The 13,034-nt window shown below is 46.5% G+C and overlaps 1 protein-coding gene across 1 annotated transcript in view; it reads right to left on the reverse strand.

Annotated features, from left to right (window-relative positions):
• Window positions 1–6,031, reverse strand: part of Dchs1 (dachsous cadherin-related 1) — a 33,761-nt gene extending 27,730 nt beyond the window's left edge. The window contains exon 1 of the mRNA XM_021204799.1: window positions 5,768–6,031. The gene's annotated coding sequence lies outside the window, so the exon portion shown is untranslated. The remainder of the gene's footprint in view (window positions 1–5,767) is intronic.
• Between the last annotated feature and the right edge of the window lie 7,003 nt (window positions 6,032–13,034).

Raw genomic sequence — 13,034 nt, forward strand, 5'->3', positions numbered from 1 at the left:
GAGAGAGAGAGAGAGAGAGAGAGAGAGACAGAGAGAGACAGAGAGAGACAGAGACAGAGACAGAGAGACAGAGAAACAAGTGTGCTCGGTGTGCTAACTGAGCAGGAAGAGGCATCCTCACTCAGGCCTGGGGGGCTCCAAGACCTTGAGAAAAGTCTTTCTCCAAGGGACACAGGGAACTGTGTGCCCCTCCCAGATGACAGAGGCTGAAAATGTTCTCATGTCAGAGAATCAGCTAGTATCCAGAACTTCTGGGAGAGGCTTTTGCTGGTAGGCACCAGCATCAGAGAGAAGAGAATCCAGGCTGCCTTTTGTTGCCAGTGACAGGCAAGGTTTGGACCAGGAGGAGAGTAGAGGAATCAGGGAATCCAGGATAGGAAGGAGAAGAAACTGAAATGCCAGGAGCTGAGCTCAGGGTGGGCACTGGAGGAGGGAACAGTCGAAGGCATCCTAGGAAAGGGGTCTGGCAGAGTGGAGGAGATGATGAAGGCCTGTAGTGCCTTGTGGTCTGAGGATAGGTGTGATGATTAATCTTCATGCCAACTTGACTGGATTTGGAAACTTAGAAAGCAAACCTCTGGGTCTATCTTCAAAGGTGTTTTCAAGAGGTGTAACTGAGGTGGGTGTCATCATTCCATAGGTTGGGTACCAGACTGAATAAAAAGAAGAAAGTAAGAGAAGCACCAGCACCTCCCCTTCTTCCCTCCCTCCCTCCCTGCTCCTTTCCCCCCTCCTCTCCTTCCTGACTATGTCTGCAGTGTGACCAGCCACCTCACTTTCCTGCTGTCATGTCTCCCACACCATGATGGCCCATGCCCTCAAACTGTAAGCCAAAATAAACCCTTCCATTCGCACAAGTTTCATTTTGTCATGTTATTCTGTCACAGTAATGAGAAAATCGAGCAATAGATCATAGCTTACAGACAAGGGTCTCCATGGACACAAGTCTGCTAAGTCCCAATGCTTCTTAAATATTTGCTGTGTGAATGAAAGAAATAAAGTAGAGGAAGAGGATCCAGAAAAAGAAATCCAGGGGGAAGAAGGGAGGAGGAGGAGAGAGCCTGGGATAAGAAAGGAGAGCTGTGGAGAGGCAGGGGAGTGTGTCTAGCAAGGTAAAAGGAGCGCTGGAGAGGAGGCAGCATCAACAGGTTCCTGGTTTCACTTGCAGAGATAAAGGACAGGTTACAGTGGGAAATGCCTCCATCAGTGGGCAGCTGAGAAGGTGTCCAGAGAGGGAGGGATGTGCTCCTGTGTTTGTGTTTGCTCACTCTCAAGCCTGTGTAGGGAAGCATGAGCCACAAAGATGTTTGATGTGCAACCTTGACAACAAGGAGTCCTAGCTTTGTTGGAGAAACAGAATGAAGAGCCCCTGATTTGTGAGAGGCAGTCTCATGGGGGCCACATTTGAAAGGGAGAAGGATTAAGCAGGAGGTAGAAAAGAAGGGCCATTGGGCTGATAGAGCAGGGTGTGCAAGGTCCAAGGGCACAGAAAGACACACTGTCAGTCAGCTGATCGGTCTGTAGGTTGGGAACTACAAGGAACTCAGCATAGCTTGAGCTCACAATGTGAGGACGCTAGAGAAATGGGACAGGCAATGAGCTAGGGAGATTGTGGGGAGAGCAGATTATGATTCATAAACCTTATTTAAAAGTTGGGATTTCCTGCAAGGGAAACAGAATCACTAAAACGCAGCAAAATGGCTGGATTTGCATTTTTATTCAAGGCTTTCCTGCTGCAATGAGAGGCACAGATTGGAAGACAAAAAGTAGCTATGGACCCAGGAGTAGGTGCCCTCAAAAGTCCAGATAAAAGACTCTGAGGTAAGGGCAAGCGCAGAGGCGGTGGAGGGGATGGTATGAGACGCCAGACACTGCTGGAGAGAAGAAAGAATCAACAGCTCCCAGTCTCGCCATCCATAGAGAAAGGCTAGTTACAACTAATGTCTGGGTGTCTAGTCTGAACAAAGGAAGGAGTGATTTGGGGAAGGAAAGACAAGTTCAAGTTTGTGTATGGTAAGGGGTATATGATCTTTACATTAAGAGCAACTATGTCTCAGGTACATAAAAGTCACAGCTCAGGAGAGAGGTATTTGGGACCTCTATATATGACAGCTAAAACCATGCAAATACATGAGACAGATCATGAGAGCCTCAGAACTCTGAGATAATCAGATACAAGCCAGAACAGTTGTATTAAGGGGCACATGCAGAGGACCTCAAAAGTGACCCAGGACAGCCGAGAGAGGAGCTCTGCGAGAGATGCACAGATTCCACCATAGCAGTGCTACCACCATTGGCTTTTCGCCTGTCGCATTGCACTGTCACCCCACCGAGGATAGAAATGGTGATCTTTACCATGTTCTCATCACCTAGCAGCCTGGCTCACACGTCAGTTCTCATTTCAATAGAATAAAGCAGTGACTCACAAGCCAAAATCAAAAACAGCTCAGAGAGGAAAGAAAGCTCAGCTATGTCAGGTCCTGCCAAGAGGTCAAGCAGCTGAAGACTTGAAAAAAAAATCCCCTTGATTTGGCAGGCGAGAGGTCACTTTCTCTTAGGGAGAACAGAGACACTTAGGGAGTGGGGGCAAGTGAGCCCAGTGGAGATGCAGTCTCTCACAGAATGTGAGTAGTGAAGTCAAAGGAGGAAGCCTCTTAGCTACAGGGGTGTCACAGGGTTAAAGAAGGATATAGACACAAGAATTCTGTTCCCAGGAGACTTGGGAGCAAGGATGAAATTAGAGACATGGGAAAGACAAGAAATCATCAATCAAGTTAAAAATCCCTATGGAGGAGTGAGGGATGGTATCCTAAATGCAGGTGGGGGTTGGCCTTATGGGGAAGAGACACCCATCTACTTGTTATGGGAGGAAGGATAAAAGGTTCAAGAGGATGCAAGTGAGATGTGGGGAGGTAGAAAGTTGCAGAGGTTTTTCAGTGAGTGAGCAAGCCAGGATTTCTACTCTCTGTCCTCCCTCTCTTCCAACACCCACATCCATTTTGTCAGCTTGCTGACCCCACTGTTTAAAGAGCACCTCCTGTCTCCTGCCATTCCTCCAGTGCAGGCCAGTGGGAACCCCTTCCTGGGTTTCTACACCACCCCATAGCTATCCCCCCACAGGCACCTCCCCCAGTCACCACAGACCTGCTGCTGTGCTGTTTCTGAAACAAAGCTGGCTATATCACTCCACAGCTTCAAATGATTTGATGGCTTTCCATTATTCTGGGGTCAAATGAGCTTCCTGTGGCCATGGAGACCCTGAATGATCTCAGCTTCCTCCTGACACTCCCATCTCTCCCCACTTCTTGCTCCGAGTGTCACATTCACTGGCTTGCTCTATCCCTCAGACACAGGATACATGAACTTTTAAATGCCGTTTTCTTGGCTTGGAATATTCTCCACCCATTCTGCCTCATTTCCACGGCTCCTTTCCTTGGCTGACTCCTGACTAATTCACCAATTTTACATTTAAATGCCGCCTCTTTCCGAAAGTCTCTTCTGGACTTTCTAACCCTGGCTTACACTTTCTTGAGGAGACCTGCTATGTTATGATTCTCACCCCCCCACACAGTGTATAAGTTCCCCGGGGGTAAAGAACATGTCCATTTTATTTACTCTTTTCAAAAGCCCACTCTGCTATAGCGCCTGGCAGAGTAGATGTTTGTATGTGCTTGCTGAATGAACCAGTGGGTTAATTTGTCTACTGAAAACAATGGATCGAGTGATTTGGGTGTGTGAAAAAATATTTCTTCATAGAAGGTTCTATGTGAGGATTTACAGAAGCCAGGACTTCTAAGTGCCATTTAGTGCAGCTAAGAAACCATTCTAGATAGCGTTGATAATTTGCATGTGGGAAAGCTCAAAGACAATGCAGTCAAGGAGTGTTTGAAGGGATTCCTTCACAAATGAGCTGAGGTGTGGGAGGGTCAAGTAGGAGCAAATTAGGAAATCTAGGGCAAGAGGTCAAGGGGGAAAGGTCATTATCAGGTTAAAGCAGTGATTCTCAGTCTGTGGGTCATGACCCTTGTGAGGGAAGGCCATTGAAAAACACAGGTATTTATATTAGGATTCATAACAGTAGCAAAATACACAGGTATAAAGTAGCAGTGAAAATGATTTTATGGCCGATGGTCACCACAGAATGGTATTAAACCATCACAGCATTAGGAAGGTTGAGAACCACTGGGTTAAAGAGTAAAACAGGAGAAAAGGCATCTGGAAGCTATAAAGAGATGGCAGCTATGTTCAGAGTGGAATACAGGTTGGGATGGAAGAGTTCAAACAGAGTAGTCATGGAACAAAAGAGCATACCAGGAGCAAAAGAGGTGAGGAAGCTATGCAGCTGGTGTTTAGGGAGACTCCATGGAGACTTCCATGGTAGCATGTAGGACTAGGGGGAAAAAGCCAGCCTCCAGCCCTCAGTGTCCAGGGGACAGAAGTTCTGGAGGTCTGGGGATGAAGAGTAGCGGTGTGAGCCTTAGAAGCTAAAGGGCTTCTTTAGCAGTAGCAATACCATATAGCTTTCCTTATAGTATGGATATATGGTCCATGACTGTCTCCTAGAAGTTGTACAAGAGGCTCCGTGGTAAGGACAGTTGCAACACAACCTTCTATTAGTTCTGGGTTTCTAAGTCACCTGTGACTTATGTGAGCAGGCTGAGGAGATACATAAAAATCCCTGTGATGCGCTGCCTGTTTGTATTTCCAATGGGCATGTGTTGTCCTGAGAGGTGCTGGCAACATCATTGTTTCCTGTGGTATGAGTTGGCTATGGCAATGACTCTTCATGTAACATGGCTGGAACATTTCTGTTGTATGGACACCACACTGAGAACTTCTTCCACAGGTACATGCTAGCTTGGCAGGCATCTATAGTGGGTGTAAGTTGGTTCTAACAGTTCCTCTTAGGGGTGTCCAGGCTGTGAGTGTATCTCTTGAGAATGTATGTTGCCTGGGACTCAGTCCCTGTGGGTTGAAGAGGGTTATGACTATGTCCCCTATGGGTATTTGAAGAGTTGACATAAGTGACAATATTTTTTTGGCCTATGACCTATGGCTGTGGGCCCAGCCCATGCACACTGAGTTCATTGTGCCTTTGAGTTCTCTCTCACTACCCCCTCCACGTGGGACCTAGGCTTGCAGTGACCTCTCTCTGTCCCCTGACCAGGATTCTGATCTAAGCATCCTGGACAGAAACTCGCAGACTCTGGCACCAGGATGCACTTAGAATACTAGTTTGGGTGACACACTGCCACCTCAGGCTTCCTCCTCTCCCCCCTGCTTCTCTTTACTTCTGCTCCCTCCGTTTCTTTGTCTGTGTCTCTGTGTCTCTGTCACACACCCATCAACAGAGCCAGGTAAAAGGTACCCAGACACACACCCTCACAAGGACCTGCTAGTCCTGGCACACCCTCATTCTGACCCACACCCCCTCCAAGTGACACGCACATGCACACACAACTGTGTGAGGACACTCACTGACTCACACTCGCTGCACACACACTGTCCTGCCCTCACCCACAACCCCCCGCCCCCCAACCGCACACTCAAGCACCACCACACACTCCCACTGGATGACACCCGCACACAAAGACCCCCCGGCCCTGCCCCCATGCTCACGTTCATGCTCGCCCTCTCCCGCAGGCCCCGGCCCCCCCTCCCCCATTGTCTCGGCTCAGAACAAAGCCCCCGGCTCCGCCACCGCCGCCGCCGCAGTCGGGGAGGCCGACCGACCCCGCGGGTGCGGCCGGACGGGCCAGTCACTGACCTCGGTGCGGTGCGGGCTCCCTCGCCCGGTGCTGGGGCGCAGTCCGGCCGCGGTCAACCCCCGGGGCAGCGCCCGCCAGCGCGGGGCCTGGGGCCGCGCATCGTCCGCCTTGGCTGGCTCGGGCTCACAGTGCCCTCGGCGCGGGCCGCCGTCTGTCTGCGCTCGCTCGACCGTCGGTCGGTCCGTCCGTCTGTCCGCCACCACCGCAGGGGCGCCGCCTCCTGCACAGCCACCCCGCGGAGGATGCAAGATGCGCCGCCGCGGCCCGAGCCCCCTCCCCTCCCTCCCTCCGCGCGGTAACCCGAGCCCCCGCCCTCCGCCGAGCCCCCGCCCCCGCCCCCACCCGCGCTGCCGCGGTCCCCGCGCCTCCCGCCCGCCCTCCACCCCTCCACTTCCCGGCCCCAGGCCCCGGCGCCGGATCCCGCCCCAGCGCCGCGCCGTCCCTTCTCCACGTTACTACCGCTCCAGATCCTTTCGTCCCGTCCGGTCCCCTTCATCCTCTCAGTTTTTCTTTCTCCATTCTGTACTGGTCTTCGTTCTTCCATCCCCACTCCGCCATGGTCCGCTTCTGCCCCACTGCCCTGTTCTGTCTCGCCCCTTCACACCTCTTCTTTGCCCACTTCTCCCGATCTCTCTTCTCGTTGCTCTTTCCGTCTCCAGCTTCCCTCCATCAAATGCCCGTTATCTTGCTCTGTCTGTTCGTCCGTCTTCTCTGCACCTTTTCTCCCCACCCCCTTTCCTGGCTCTTTCTTTTGTCCATAACCGCTCTTACCTCACACCTTTTCCTTCCCTTCATCACCCTGTCCTCTCCTCTTTCCTTCTGTCCGTCCATCTTAACATCCCCAGTCTTTTCTGCTACTCGCTTACTACCCTGTGATCCTTTTCCCTTTTCCCTCGTCAGCCCTGGCTTCTCATTCTCTTATTTCCTCGTCCATCCCAAATTTGAATTTAGAGATGGAGAGGTATTAAACCATAGGGTTTAGGGGCTGGTGGTAGTCTGAGAGTATATTTCCCAGAAAAGTAAAATGAAAAACTGGGTAGGAAGATGACAAAGGTATTGAGGGACCAATTTGGGAGGAAGGGTTTGTATGCGTGTAAAGTCAGTAAGCAACCTGGAAGCTTTTACACCTTGTCCTTAGGACTGTGAGCGATGTGAGGGAAGAAAGGCATTCTAGCAGGTACAAGTGGCACAGAGAAACCGGGAACTTCTAGGAAGATAGGACAAAGGACCTCAGGGAAAAGGGAGGAAGTATGATCATGGAAGATTGAAAGGAGAGGCTGGAGTATGATCATGGAAGATGGGAAGGAGAGGCTGAGATGCTCCATGGTTATCTGTGCTTCAGGCTTGCGCTGCCCGGTGGGTGGTGGTGAGCGGGGTGGGGAAAGGATGGGCTTGGAAAGATGATGACTTGGGATTTGGGGCTTCTGCCTTTGAAGTGCATGTTGGGTAGGTAGGTCTACATTTGAAGGAGCGGTCTGGGCTGGGCATAAATATTTGGGAGTCATCTGCAAATACCGTATAAGTTTGAATATAGGGTGAGGTTTTTTGCTTTTTTGTTTTTCCAAAATCATCTCTCAGGAAAGAGGGAGTAACCTTATATTTGAGTCCTTACAACATCTCTCATATTACAGGGTTTGCTCTCATTTACTTTATTTTGAACAACAAACCACTGGATAGGGCAGTATGGTATGGTGACTAAGCTTGTGGACTCTGGAGCCAGACTGCCTGGCTCGGGGTCCAGACTCTGCTGTTTGGAAGCTGTATGCCTTTGGGAACGTTGGATAACCTTCTTTTGCCTCAGTATTCTCATCTATTAACTGGGTGTAATGATTAAACTATTTTTAATATGTTAAAGTGCTACATACCTGGTACCTAGAAAGTACCCAGCAAGAATTCTTGCTATCAGGACAAGACCTATTGACCTGAAATATCCCCAACAATCCTATTTTGGATCCTTGTAGAGGTCATTTGTCACAGAATCCCTAGCTAAAGAAATTTAATACAGCATGATAACTATTCCTGGTGGTATGACCTCATAACTGCATGTGTTGGATGACTCTAAATATACTTTTTAATGATTGCTTTAAAAAGCCATAATGTCGTACTTGGGAGTGGCATCTAGGATGCTCAAAATGTTCTGTTTCTTGGCTCAAGTGATGTTCCATGAACATTTCACTTTACGACAACACATCAAGCTTAACACTTGAATTTTGCCCTTTCTGCATAATGTTGAATAAAAAGTTAACAATTTAAAGCATGATTTTATAATGCAGTACGTCAAGATGTTCTATGAATCTACTCTTGTAGGATGCATGCCAAAAACCAATTGCCTAAGTGTGATGCAAATAGGACTTATGACTTGGATAAAGTTTCCAATGACCACATCGTTTGTGGATTCAAACTGTGCTGTGTTCTTCTCCAAACCCTTCACTTAGATTGAAGGGAAGGTCTTCTATTCTGGGGAAATGTGTAAGACAACTAAAAAAAAGTGACCCTAATGATGAAGAAGTCATTGCTTTTGAGGAATATGTTAAGTCTATGAAAGTTAATATCTTAAGACTGTGGGCTAGAGAGATGGCTCAGTGGTTAAGAGCCTGGCTGCTCTTCCAGAGGTCCCGAGTTCAATTCCCAGTAACCACATGGTGTCTCACAACCATCTATAATGGCATCTGATGACACACACACACACACACACACACACACACACACACACACACACACATATATAATTAATAAATATTTTTAAAAAGAGTGTGGAGGAAAGCATCATTTACAAGTTAGTATTATTTTATTTGATTATGAATTTAAATGTATAATAAGTCTGTTAGATAATAGGTGTAGAATTTTTCTTCATCCTTCATCTCTACAGGAATTAGGTTTGTTCTCTTTTTTAGACTTTTACTTTTATTAGTTTAAATTACATGTAATTGAGTACTTGAACATGAGTGCAGGTGCCTGAGAAGGTCAGGGGCATTGCATGTCCCTGTAGCTGGAATTAAGTGGTTGTGAGCCACTTGAATTGGGTGCTAGGAACAGATCTCTGCAAAAGCAATATATGTTCTTAACTTCTGAGCCAGCTCTCCAGTCTCTAGAACTTTTTTGGGGGGGGTGGTGGGCGGTGTTGGCTACAGGGAAGGAGAGAGACCTATAGGCAGGGGAGGTAGGTGACAGGAATTTTAGGAAGCAAGGTTAGTTTTTCAAATTGGAAATTCTACATCTATTTATTTCTTTGCTTTTGTTTGTGAAGGCACACATCAATAAACCCAGCTCTGGGATGGTGGGCAGGAAGACTGCCATTACTTTAAGGCTAGCCTGGGCTATAGAGTGAAACCTCATTACAAAAGAGAAAAGGGGAGGAGGGAGAGGAGGAGGAGGAGGAGGAAGAGGAAGAAGAAGAGGAGGAGGAGGAGGAAGAGGAGAAATGAACAAAGAGAAGTAAGAGGAAGAAGAGGACAGCGAGGAGGCGGGGTGGAAGGAAAGAAGAAAAGGAAGAAAGGAATTTTCATGTTGGCCAAAACTTTTGCATGAGAAAATGTGGGGTAACCTTTGGCTTGAACTTCCTAATATGGTGAATGTGGCAGAAGGTAAGAGAACAGTAAAGTTGCTCAAAGGAAGCATGTATATTAGAAATGGGAAAGGGTTCTCCTTGTACAGATAGTTCCCAAGAATCTGTACCATTTAAAGACTGAGAAGAGAGGCTGGCTCAGTGGTTAAGAGCCCTTGCTGCTCTTCTAGAGGACCAGCATTCAGTTCCCAGCACCCACATTGGGTGACTCACAGGAGCCTATAGCTACAGCTTCAGTGATCCGACATCCTCTCCTGGCCTCTACTGATATATTGTGTTTTAGATATGGTGAGTTTAAGATGCATGTGAAGTATTTAATGGAAGATGCCTAAACGATGGTTATGTATAAACTTTCTATTCCAGTAATGTACAGCCACCAGGATGTAGGTGGAAAGTGGAGCAATGAGATCTAAACTGCTCATTTAGAGAAAGTGAGTAGTGATTAGAATATCCAGCCACCTTTAAGGGGTGTGTTAACAAAAGAAGAGTTGTGGAGGAGACTGAGAAGAGCTACAGAGTGGACCCCATTAAGAGAACACTGTCCAGCATAATTTCCTAGGAGCACAGGAAAGAAACATCTACTAGAATGAGCATTGTCAACAGAATAAAAATACCACAGTAAGTGCATCTACTAGCTCTCCTGTAGAAGAGTATGGGACAGCCGATGATCTACATGACTAAAGGAGAGAATGTGAAGGTGACAAGGTACTGCATGTAAGGATGGAATGGAGATAAAACAATAATGACTGTGCACGAGAGTGTAGAGTTAGTTGTGTACAGGATGCATATGCTTCTAATCCTAGAATTCAGGAAGGAGACTGAGGCAGATCCTGCCTGAGGATCTGTCTAAAATAGCTAAGGTTTTGGGATGCAACGTGTAGCTTAGTGGTCCAGTGTTGACTTGTATGTCTAAGTCTTTATATTTGACCTTCAATGATCTCCTCCCTGTACCCCCTTCTCTCTTGCAAATAGCTAATTGCATTGTTCAAGGAACACAATTTGCAAGAGCTTGGGAAATAAGGTAACTAAACCTCACTTCCAGAGCCCAAACATGAAATGTTACTGAGACTCTGTGTCTAGTTCATGCTTTTCATGGCTTTGTGTTCTACTTACTGGCTTCATTTCCCCCTCCTGATTTTCTTTTATACCACCTTTTTATTCTGGAATAATTTTAGACTTACAGAAGACTTGCAAGCATAATCCTGGGGGTTTCTGCGTACTCTTCACCCAGCTTCCTCTAATTAACGTTGCTAACATCGGTACATCGTCATTAACTGAATGCCAGACTTTGTTCTGATTTCACCAGTTTTTCCACTAATGACTTTTTTCTATCCCAGGATTCAATTTAGAATACCACATTGCGTATAGTCATCATGTTCAGTTTCCTCTGGTCTATGATAGCCTCTCTCTCTCTCTCTCTCTCTCTCTCTCTCTCTCTCTCTCTCTCTCTCTCTCTCCTTGATAGTTCCATAGCACAGCTCTGATAGTTTTGTAGAATTTTCCTCAACTTAAAGGATTTTCTTAGGGATAAACTATGGTGAGTGAATACCACAGAGACAAAGGTTCCATCTTACTCCATCCTACCAGTGGGTATGTGATACCAACATAGTGTCTCTACTGATCACTTGGTCACTGGGATAAAGTAGTAGTTGCCATATCCCAGGAAAGGAGTGACTGCAGAATTATAGTCAAAGAGTCACATGGTAACAAGGAAGGTTTGTTTTTTGTTGAAGAGCAATGTTCTTGACTTTAAAGCCATAGGAGGTCATGGAGGAAGGTGCAGATGTGTGCACAAATGAAGGTACAAGGCACGAGGTGGGGGCGGGGCAGCCAATGGGACAGGGACAGGAATTTAAGGCCATTGGATTTAATCTGTCATCCTTACTGGGAGGAGTTTGGATTTTGTGGGAAATGTGGAATGAGGGAGACAATATGTTCTAAATTTCAAAGAAAGTTTTGAAGGAACAAGACATTTTAATTTTTTTTAAAGATTTATTTATTTATTATATGTAAGTACACTATAGCTGTCTTCAGACACTCTAGAAGAGGGAGTCAGATTTTGTTACGGATGGTTATGAGCCACCATGTGGTTGCTGGGATTTGAACTCTGAACCTTTGGAAGAGCAGTCGGGTGCTCTTACCCACTGAGTCATCTCACCAGCCCGACATTTTAATTTTTAAAATGATTTTCTATTTTTATTTTATGTCCATCAGTGTTTCACCTGTGTGTATGTCTGTATAAAGATGTTGTATCCCCTGGAGCTGGAGTTCCAGACCGTGAGTTTCCATGTGGGTGCTGGGAATCGAACCCCAGTCCTCTGGAGGAACAACATTGCTCTCAACAGTTAAACCATCTCTCCAGTCCCAAGACACTATTATTTTATTTATTTATTTATTTTTAAAAAGAAGAATGACTTGTGGCCTTACAGAGCTAAAGGACTAGGGAGTTGATGTTGGCAAGAGAAGATTACATGCTCACTCACCTGAAGTCTCTGCTGAGGAAGATGGAGTGTCATTTCATGATCTCACCAGGAATGGGAGAGGCATGTGTAGTAAGATGGCAGACTCGCAAAGGTTGAGGACGAGGATGGAGAAATAGTTGCCTTTACTTGGGCTTGGAAGAGGATAGATCCTTCCTTCTCATCCTAAGAGGCATGGAGGAGGGTGCAAAAATGGTGTACTTGAGCAAAACTCGTCCCTTTGCCATGAAATGGAGGGAAGTTGGTGGTGGGGCTACGAAGATGGACTGGTAAGACTTTGCCGCCATGAAATGGAGGTTTCAGAGCAGGCAGTGTTGTAGCATAAGTCCATGGTGGGAAGAGCTAACTGTTGGGAAAACAGTTGAGGGAAAAGGAAAATTAGTGCAGATGACCAAAGGGGAAAGGAAGGATGACAGGAAGGCCTGCCTTGTGCACACGTTTCTAGAGTGACAGTGCTGCAGGCGATTCTCATGGCCTCCTCCACATATTTGTCATTTCTTAGGGAGAAGGGGTGCTAGGTAAAATCAGACTTAGAATCTGTCTGGTCCGTGCCTTCATCCCCACTCAGACCATTTCTGAATGGAGAGTCATCGGAAATTCTCAGTGAAGCCTGGGCCCGGAGGAAGTGAGCAGTATTGGAAAATGGCCCCACACCAGCACCGCTTAAGTTGAAGTCTTTCAAGAGCAAGAATGTTTTCCAGGCTTTGAAGGCATTCAACTCCCTGTAGAGACTCTAGGGACAAAGAAAGGAAGCTCCCGGTTCTCTCCCATAGAGCCAAAGCCAGAGAAAGCAGGACATGGAATCTAGAACACAGGTGGAGAGCTTAAATGTGGAGAAGAGAGAGACCTCGGTCCTCTGGGATGGGAAATAAGGATAGCCAGTTGTGTGAATGTTAGTTCACAGAGCAGCCAATATGTTAGAAATGACCAATTCTGTCAATTTACCAAAATTTTATTTCTCTTAATTATGTGTAAAATTTACAACAATTTGCATGGTGGGGTTCATTTAAGCAAATTTTGAAGATTTCTACTCAGTATCAGTGTTGTTTGAAGTTTAATTCAATTTAATTTAATTTATTTAGTTTTTAATTTATTTGCAGCTGTTTTACTGAAGTCATTTTGCCACAGCAAGCCAAGTTTCAGTGTATTCTAAGTTTTTCCTTACTTTGAAATTATAACTTTTGGGAATGGGATTTTCTTGTGTATTTTACTCCACAATTG

The sequence above is a fragment of the Mus pahari genome, chromosome 1 (genome assembly GCF_900095145.1).
Source record: "Mus pahari chromosome 1, PAHARI_EIJ_v1.1, whole genome shotgun sequence".
NCBI lineage: Eukaryota > Metazoa > Chordata > Mammalia > Rodentia > Muridae > Mus > Mus pahari.